Source organism: Dreissena polymorpha, chromosome 6 (genome assembly GCF_020536995.1).
Source record: "Dreissena polymorpha isolate Duluth1 chromosome 6, UMN_Dpol_1.0, whole genome shotgun sequence".
In the NCBI taxonomy this organism is placed as follows: Eukaryota; Metazoa; Mollusca; class Bivalvia; order Myida; family Dreissenidae; genus Dreissena; species Dreissena polymorpha.
In genome coordinates this window covers 45,213,716-45,223,733 of record NC_068360.1, presented here as the reverse complement: position 1 = coordinate 45,223,733, position 10,018 = coordinate 45,213,716, and the positions used below count along the sequence as shown (strand labels likewise).

Below are 10,018 nucleotides of genomic sequence, written 5' to 3'. Positions count from 1 at the left end.
TACAGATTATTACATGCTTTTCAGCATGTTTTATAAACAACATGTTCACATCGTATGTTTAACGTTTAATATAGTACTTGAAGTTGGTGACGAATTTTGAACTTCCGGTATGGCTGCAATTTCCAGTCATGTGCTTGTAACTGAAAGATATTCATAACAACATGCGTATATAGGTTTCTAGACTGTGGTAGACAAAACACGTACCGTAATCATTAAACGCAGATATTTTTACGCGTATTATTTCTTGTAAGAAAAGCTTATGATCTTAACTTCCATGTATTGCGCAATAGACATTTAAAGCACCCATGAAATGTCATTTCACTAGTACCACCTGTCGTATTTTTAAATTCCAATTAACCGATAGATTTATTTACATTTGTCTTTAATTCTTATGAGATGGCTGCATTACTGTAATTTGTTTGGGTGTATATTTCTTTGTTTACAGAAATCATGCATTTGATTCACCATCGAAGCGCGGAAAGCAACAACGAAAATCTAAACGGTCCGTTATAAGTAAACCGCATGAAGTCGCAAGGGGCCGTTTGCCAATACGCTGCCACCACAAATGTGATGAATCGAAGATTCTGCCGCCAACCACTCGACTTGGCATAACATTGCAGGACAATAGGATAGTGTAAATTTTATTCTGTCAACCTTAACAGAGACATTGAAGCTAACTTAATTAGGTTGAGTCAGTGTTCGAACATGTAACTACCATATTAGGAGACCAAACTGTTCAACACGGAATAGAACGAATTATGTTTGACACTGTAATAAACAATTTTATTAAGTACAATGTTTTAGTTCTTTCATGCTTGCATGGTTTATACCAAAAGTTCATTACTTTACAAACACTTCAAGAATGTGTCTTTTAAAGTAATAGACATACAAGTTTTATAAACGTATAACTAAAAAATTTAAACATGTTTTGTACCAATCAAATTCAATAATGTTAAACTTTACCTCAAACCATAAACTTTTGCCACGTAATGAAACTCTTTTGTTAATCAAATCAAATCTTTGTTTCAAATACTTTCTAAAATTAATTAAATATAGAGAGAAATGAATAAACTTTTATCAAAATATTTAAGAGTTCATAACATTAATTTTAAAATTATGTCATTTAAAATTAAAATATGTCTGACATGGTAACAATTATGTACATTGCAAACATGACAATATATCATATATTTATGTTGATTTATTTTTAATTGATATGAACACTGTCTACTAACAGTATTAAGAAAATAATTATGGAACTCGACAAATACAGGATTCCAGTAAGTAGTACACTGTATATCACTGTCGGCACAGCTTCACTATTTTCATGAGTGATAAATGATGCGGTCTACCAACATGCACATAATCAATTACATATTTCCAAACATTATTGAACTACGGTAACCGCCAAATCTCTATAATTTCAGTAACATTGGCCTTGACAAACTTCAACAAAATCTATAGACAATGACAATACACAACACAAATTGTAATTATGTTTTTGGTATCTTCAACAAACCTTACATTTTGATGCAAAAAATGTTTTTTACAAGCTTAAACAAATATTACAAATATGTGGCTTACTAAATATCGTTTGAAGACAGTTCTAGTCCTATATTTGTTGTCACATACTTTGCACTCATATAATTATTATGGTTGACAACAATTTCAACTGAACATTCTAAATGTAAACAGCTATCTAATGGTTGCTCGGTGGCTTTTTCATCATCATGATTGTTGCAGTCCACCTAAAACAATAAATTATCCACTCCAGACTCAACATTGTATCTGTCTGCATTACTAAGGGGAACAGTTACAGATAAAAACACACAACTCTCCTGCTTCTCTTCAGTCTCTGCAGTTTCAAACCCGAACAAACATCGGTCGGTTGTGACATTCTGAAATAAATTATCATAATTATAGCAATTGACATGTGCTAGTGTTCCGACGTCGTGGGATTGAGCCTATCAACTGGCACACTTTTCCTTCGTGGTTACTTAACACATGCCATGGGCATAGCAGTTTTTCAAAGCAGGATAAATTGTTCCAATAAAGTTTTAATTTTATGATACTCAGAAATTGTACAATTACTCAGTCCACTGCTATATCTAATCCAAGAAATATCGAACAGTAGCCCTAAGTCCATTGAATTAACTTATCAACTGAGACTATACTTACCATATTCTATCTCGAACTTCAAAGTCATATGTTAGGGCACTGAAGTCTGAAACAAAAACAATACAGAAATGAGTGAATTATGAAATGAAAACTTGTGTATGTTAAACATACATCGTGTACAAATAAAAGAGATACTAGCTCTAAAGGTTGATAATGAATTTATCCAAAAACGACAGATACCTAACTATGTGTGCATTTGAAGAGCGCAATTGTAAACAATGGAAGTATCACGATTGGGGAAGTATCTCTTAATCTAAACCATAGGTTACACACATCTTATTTCACCTAATATTAAATATAATAATCAATTATAATTATAATCACACAAAAGTAAACAAAAATGGTTAAAAAAGACTAATAATACGACAACAATCATATTTTACAATTAACACTGCTGAACTTTCTTTTTCAAACTGTTATCGAATCGTGTATATAAATGTTATATTAAAACAATCAACGGGTTCTTATGTCTTATAAATATTATTGCTGACTCGGTCGTTCAACACTAGCACGCGTTGTACATCGGATTTTTTAAGAACCTTTAATATGTGTTACCTTAAATGCCTAGTTTTAAAAACCACTCTGGATCCAACCGGCTTTTTATTGCATAAGGAAGCCTCTGGTATAACGTCGGCGCCATTTTGTTTTCGAACTTCTTTCAAGCAAAATGGCCGCGCCCATCGACTGTTGTCAATTGAAGGAAAACAAAGTGCAAATCATGCCCAATACTAAGGAACGCGATACATAAAGTATGCAGTGCAGTTAGGCTATAGATTGCCTCGATTTAAGACCAAAGATATGAACGCTCTGTCCTGGGAATTGGAGAAGAACAAGGAAAATTTGGATATCTAAGTTCTGTAGTAGCGGCACCCTGTAATAGCTATAACTTTGTTTTTAGCATAGGTGCTTGCACCTATGCTTAAGGTATATACCACATTTTGAAAATCCACATCGGTCGGTTAACCTTTCTGAAGCCTTACCTGATCAAAAATCAGACGAAATATCTATTTAATTTAGCATATGGTAATTCTTACAATTTTTTGGGGGGAAACGTTTTTCTAACGTTTTCTTCCAAGAATATTACTGACACCGTTTTTAGTGAATTTTTCTAAGACCGTTTTATGTCAAAAAATCTTCTTATAACCTAGAACAAATTTCGTTCGTAAAACAATTCTGTTCTTGTTGATAGTGACCTCACACCTAATTTAGATCTATATGGGATCCCAATTTCTATTTCCTTCGTTTACTGTTCTGTGAGAGGTCAAATGTTTACATAACTGAATTAATAAGGCCCTGGTTAAAGTATATGGAACATTTCATCGGTTAATTATAAATAGAAATTAAAACATATTCTCAGCAGGAAGTGGGGCATAAAGCACTTTTATTCTTTGAAAATGTGTAAAAAATGGCGGAGTACGATGAATGTTTTCTGATTTATGACATGGATTCTGACGTGCCTTTCTATGGATTTGATGAAGTAGAGTTTAAAAGTAAGAGATGTGTTAATTGAAGTTAAAATGTTTTACTTTGAGCCAGAAATTTACGTTACGAGTAGAGTTAACGGTTTAAATGTGGCATCGGATTTAATGGATTCGCGTGAATTCTGGACGAGTGCTGTGTCTGTAAAATATTAAATGGAAAGCTGTAAATGTATCAAGTCGGAAAAGAAAACGGATGGTTGCATAATGGTATGCGTGAAATAATGTAATTCTACGTATTTATTTTCATAGTTATGTCATTTTGTAACCATTCACATTCGTCACTATTTGGAATTCCCGTTTCTAAAAATAGAGCATTTTGTTAACAAGGGGGGCGACTCGTGATGTCAGCAATCGTTAAGGCTACAATATACTAAATAATCGAGTCATGAAGGGCTGTACTTTCTAAACAAATCATCATATTTTCCTCGAAGGCATGTTGTACACTTTGTTCTGGTTTTATCGTTTGGAGATATTGATAGGGGAAGCATAGGTGTTCACTACTTAATCCCTGAAATAGGATAAAGTTGGAGATTAAAGTAAAAAATGGCACTGCAAAAGGTTACAATCCACTAGAAAACGGCCGAAAAAGGCGCAAAAACAGTCGATTTTGATTTGAGTCGAATTTGTTTTTGGTTTGAACATGACAAATCTTTTTTATTGCTTAAATCGATTCAGCTAAGAATGCCCGTCAAGAAAAGGTATGGTTATGGGGGTCTCTTTGTGCAAAATGTTGTATTTATTTTCGCTCAAAGTTGTCGCTTTTACATCGAAACATATAAGGAAACTATTTAGTATATTTTGACCTAAACATTTACTTCAGCAGCATCTTCCCTGTATCTTGCAACTATGCTTTCAGCGCCATCGGCGCTCTCGTTTAACTTCTTACCATGGTTCGAATTGTCGTCAGCAGTATTTCTATGAAACTAACAATACAGATTTGTGTTTCATAGCTATAGTGCTTAAGACATAAAACACAATCATCTTCAAGTCAAGTTTCTTGGAGCAAGTTTGTGGTAAGCATTTATCCAATATTGTTAATACTTTTTGTCAACACAGCTAGATGCACATTAACTTTTCATGGCCAGTTTCCAAGACTGGCCATTCAACCATCTCAAGTATTCTAATTGTCTGGTCAAAAGTATTTTTTAAGTATTCATTACATTTTCATAAAGCAAAAATATCAAACACACACATTTTAAAATTGTGTGGGCAATTAATTATGTTTTGTAAGCTTCTTAAACAACCCTATGGCCGAGCTGGACGACACAAGAGTTGAAATTTAATGTCCCTGTCCAAGCAGATTAGTTTAACCTGGAAGTAAATTAGTTAAGGTGCTGTAATTCAGTGCATCTCAATTATTCTTATGAAAAAAATTCAAAGAATTTAGGTTATTTTTACAGGTCTTCTTTTGAACCAAATATTGCCCATTAAAAAAATCAGCTCAATATTAGTGGAGTGTAAAAAAGTTGGTTTATCCAATAATACAACCCCAGTGCTCCAGCTAGGATTTGAAAAGGTCAGGGGGGCTTATTATTCAAAAGGGCACTTTCGACGCGCAGTATTTTGTCAAAAGGGCACTTTCGACGCGCAGTATTTTGTCAAAAGGGCACGTACGAGCGCGTGGGTGTTTCTGAAATGCTTCCTATTGCATGTTAATTTTAATACATGTTATAAATAATTGTATTATTCCCATTAATATTAAACCATTCAAATAAAATGTCTACAAAGAGTATTAAAGTAATTACAATGTAATAAGAGACTTATGAATAATCATATGTAAAAAAAAAAATATATAATTTTTTTTGGGGGAGGGGGGGGCAGGGCGGAGGTTCGGGGTGGCAGTGCAGAGGTGCGGGAGGATAGGGCTCGGCGCCCTTCGATTTAGGCCTAGCTGGAGCACTGCAACCCCTACTATGATATTGTTTTATCAAATTGAATATAAAAATAGCGTACATGTACATTTAGCTACAATGACATAACATTTTCATATTACTGAGTACTCCTCAGAACAAAATTTGTCAAAGATTTTGTAGCAGCACAAATGAAACTAAAAAACACACTTGATTACATGTACTTTCTTTTGATACAAATGCATTTTTACTAGTACGTTAAACTGACATGTGATATTTGCACTGATCCGAGAATTAAAATGTGAACACGTGTAAAATAATATGAGTTAACTTAGAAAAAATAGTTGCTATTGTTCTTTTAGTTTTTCCTTTAAATCTTTGAGTTAATAAATGTTGCACGAGTTACTTATTTAGTTTTAAAGGTATTTAGAAATTATCTAAGTTAAATTATGAATGCAATATTTTGTGAACTATGCATAAACTTTTTAAGAAAGCCGCCCATGCAATGTAAAAGCAATACTATGGAAGAAAACAGCTTATTTTTAGTAGAAATATGTAATATTTTCTTAACTCTAAGAGAAAATTTACAAAGGGTATTTAAATTACTGATTTTGTTATGACATTTGGGTTTCTAATAACAGATTAATCAGCCCTCTGTCCACTATTGTTTATTGGAAAATCCAGACAGAATCTATAAGAACCCCAGAATGAAACTTTAAGCATGTAACAAGTCCATTTACCCGAATAGACTACATTAGTATTGTTAAACTTGGTTGTGAGAGTATTACATAAAAAAAGTATCAGAGAATAATAGAATAAATAAACCAATAAATATTTGTAAAAAAACAACTGCATTTTAAATACAGTCATTTCTTAGTTCTTTACAAAATTAATATCACCCTCTTGTAAATTTTAGTTTAAATTGATTGCAATTTGAAGTAATGTAAACATTAACTTTTTAAAAGTGATATACATTTTTAATTTAAAAGGTGACTTACATGTAGGTGTTGTTTCCCTGTATCAATATTTTCTTACTGTGACTCAATAAAAAAAATTTGGCAAAAAACTAAAGTAATAAAAGCCTTTCAATATAGGTAAGTGGCAAGGTAACACAATCATGTTTGACAGTTATTATTTACTTTACTTTATTCACACTTTTTCTTTAAATATATAATTATGTTGGTTGGTAAAGCAGATTCTTGATTTTCCAGCACTGAGCAGGATTTCTTAATTAATATAGGTCTCACAAGACTAGTACAAAAACAATGTGTTATTAATGCTGAATCTGTACAAATGTAAGAAAAGAACAAAAGATATAAGTAATATTCTTATTACTTTAAATAACAATAATAAGAAATAAGAGTATGCTCCATAGAAAATTTCATACATTAAACTTAAATTTAAAATATAACAAACATATAATTTATTTGAATTATAATGCTTATCAAGCCTTAACACACTGTGTATGTACAGCTCGTTGTCCGGCTTGCTTAAACCTTAACATTGGCTCTAAAATCTCAGTGCTTCCACCTACAACATTGAAACTTCATATGAAGCTGCACCTTGATGAGTTCTACATGCCACACCCATTTTTGGGTCACTAGGACAAAGGTCAGGGTCACTGTGACCTCTCATATTCTTCTGAAAAGCTTTCATTTATTCAAAACTTTACCCGCAGCCGAGCATTGGCATCCGCTATGCGGTGCTCTTGTTTGCCACTGTCCTCAGCACAAAACATGATATATCTGCATGTGCATACAACCAAATCAGTTATACTGTCACTTAATTATAGTAAATTTTAGCAAATTATAGGCTTTAAATTGTATCAAGACACCACTCATGATGTGACTATACAATTATACAATTATGGGACACATTATCTTTAAGAGAAATTCCAATACATCACCATATCATCTCAGATTTAAGGCAGATAATTTATTGTTTTTTTAACTGCCAAATTTACATATTTTTATTATTTAATGTTATGATGCATTGATCTTGTTTCTGAATTCACCAAGCAATCTATTATCATGTTAAACTTTTGAAGAGAGATGTTATCTGATATTAAAATTATGAAAATATAATAACTACAAAGTGAAAAAACTTCAGTTGAATACTGTGACCAACTAATATTTGCCAAAGAGCAAAATTTTGATCAGATCTTAAATTAAATTAAATACAAGTATGAGGAAAGACTCTGCCTCTTGGATCCCAGTTCAGACTTGTCAAATCTGCAAATTTGCCCTTGGCCATATAGAATTGGGAACTAATTACCATCAAGTCATGTTAAAAGGAGTAGGGTGTAGCATGCTTTTATTTATCTCTTGAGCTTTCAAATGAATTTTATGGGTAATTTTCATACAACAAAACAGAAGTGGCAGATTTCTTTTTCAAGCAGAACACATGATGCATACGAATGATATCATATAGTGTATTTTACCTTTGACTTTGAAGGATGACCTTGACTTTTCACCACTCAGCTCCATGAGATACACATGCATGCAAAATATCAAGTTGCTATCTTCAATATTGCAAAATTTATGACCAAGGTTAAGGTTTTCGACAGACACACACAACAGACAGACAGGCCAAAAACAATATGCCCCCCGATCATTCGATCCGAGGGAATAAAATGTTATTTAAAGATGATTTCAATTCACTTAAGCATATAATTAAAAGAAAAAGTGCATTTAATGCACATTTCATGCAACAGTAATTGCATTGTATTTTTCTGCATTTAGTGTGCTTTCAATACACTTAAAAATGGAGACAATACACACTTTTTTCAGCATTTTCCAGCATTAATAATCTTCTAGTGTATTTTTTATCATCACAATTACACTTTACTAGGAAATCAGTATGTTAACCCTTTCCCACTCAGAGCTAAAGTGGAAATTGCTATGTGAAAACAACATAAAACCAGAACAGCTTGCGAGTAACTCACAGTATGTTCTGGTTTTATGCTGTTTGCTTCCCATCAGTATCTAACGAATGGAGATGAAGCCTTAAAAATTTGAATTTAATATAAATAATAGTGAATAAAATTTATACAGTACCTAATTAGTAGCAATAGGCCTTAAATGGTATACTTGTGGTAGAAATAATGCATTTTGTATAATACAACACACCTGTCGATAATACCCGAAAGGGGAGTTAGACAGTATATATAGATAGATAGATAGATACATTACTTAATCAATATAGCTTCCCATACAGTTTAATACAATGTTCAATTAAATACACAATGCAAAGTTGGAATATGACATCAAGCTTGGAATAATCTTTTCAATAATGTATAATATGCTGTTATAATTTGAAAGTGAAATAGACACTTGCATATAAAAACTGATTTTACATCAAAACTAATTGTTAAATTTGATTTTGTAAAATTAATACTCAAAAAATGATACAGTTTATAAATGCAGTCAAAATGATAAAATATGCAATTACTATAAATAATAAAGTAAGAGAAACGCGCGTTGGTACTAAAAAACGAATGAATATTACAATAATACATTCTGAATATGTATTTAACAGTTTTGTCTAAGAAAATCACCAATTCTTTTCATATCAATGTTCATGATTCTGGCATTGTTTGTGCAACTGTAAATAATATTCTATGCTGTGAAGTAAATTTTTCATTTTGAGAGCATAAATTGTTGAACTTGGCACTGTAAATTGATATAAAATGTCCATCTAAGTCAAATTTAGTTTTAGATTTATGTTAGAAGATTCTAGAAAACCAGCCCAGGTACTCACAAAATTTAAAGGTATTAATTATGTTTATGGGATAAACATTAAAATGTGTTCCTTTGTAAAAAAACGTATTTTTATGTACTGTTGAAACATTTAAATCTAAGTATGATCTCGGATACTGGAAATTTTAATCATTGAAGTTTTTAACACAAAGTGAATATCATTTCAACATTTATGAGTTTCTTGATGATGTAAGTCCTGTATTTAATCTTACACACAATTGCCAGTGTATATTTTTGTTAGTAATGATTTCTGTGATAATTGTGAATAAGTAACATTTATATTTACCGTTTGCATTTATTGATTAATTGGAACAATATAGATATACATTGCGCTTTAATGGTTATGTTCATTTAAGCCCAAAAAGTATGGTAATTAAAACTTAAATAATACAGAAAGAAAGCACTATAAAACTGTTCTACTTTAAGGGATGTTAATTTTTATATTATATTTAATCATTCTAGAAGCACATACCAGTATATATTAAAAATATTATCAGAAAAATGTCAAAATATAGTGCTACATTTATGAGTAAAACAAGCAAATCCAGTTGCATAGAGCTGTTTATTGTTATTGTAACGATTTTCAATATACATATAGTGTGATAATAGCATTTCTTATATAATATGCAATATAAAATTGCAAAGATATTAAATATAAATGTCATGTTTTTACCAGGCATTTATTTTCTTGCAATGGATAAAGAAGTAGCGATATTGATAGATGCAAAATGGAATAACATTGTCCGCTTTT

At 31.6% G+C, this 10,018-nt stretch overlaps 1 long non-coding RNA gene across 1 annotated transcript; it reads right to left on the bottom strand.

Annotated features, from left to right (window-relative positions):
- Positions 1 to 960: 960 nt before the first annotated feature.
- Positions 961 to 2,828, bottom strand: LOC127833322 (uncharacterized). Its single transcript, XR_008027346.1, has 3 exons — positions 2,734 to 2,828; positions 2,179 to 2,224; positions 961 to 1,898 (listed from the first exon to the last, which is right to left on the bottom strand). It is a non-coding gene; the product is annotated as an uncharacterized LOC127833322 (long non-coding RNA).
- Positions 2,829 to 10,018: the final 7,190 nt, after the last annotated feature.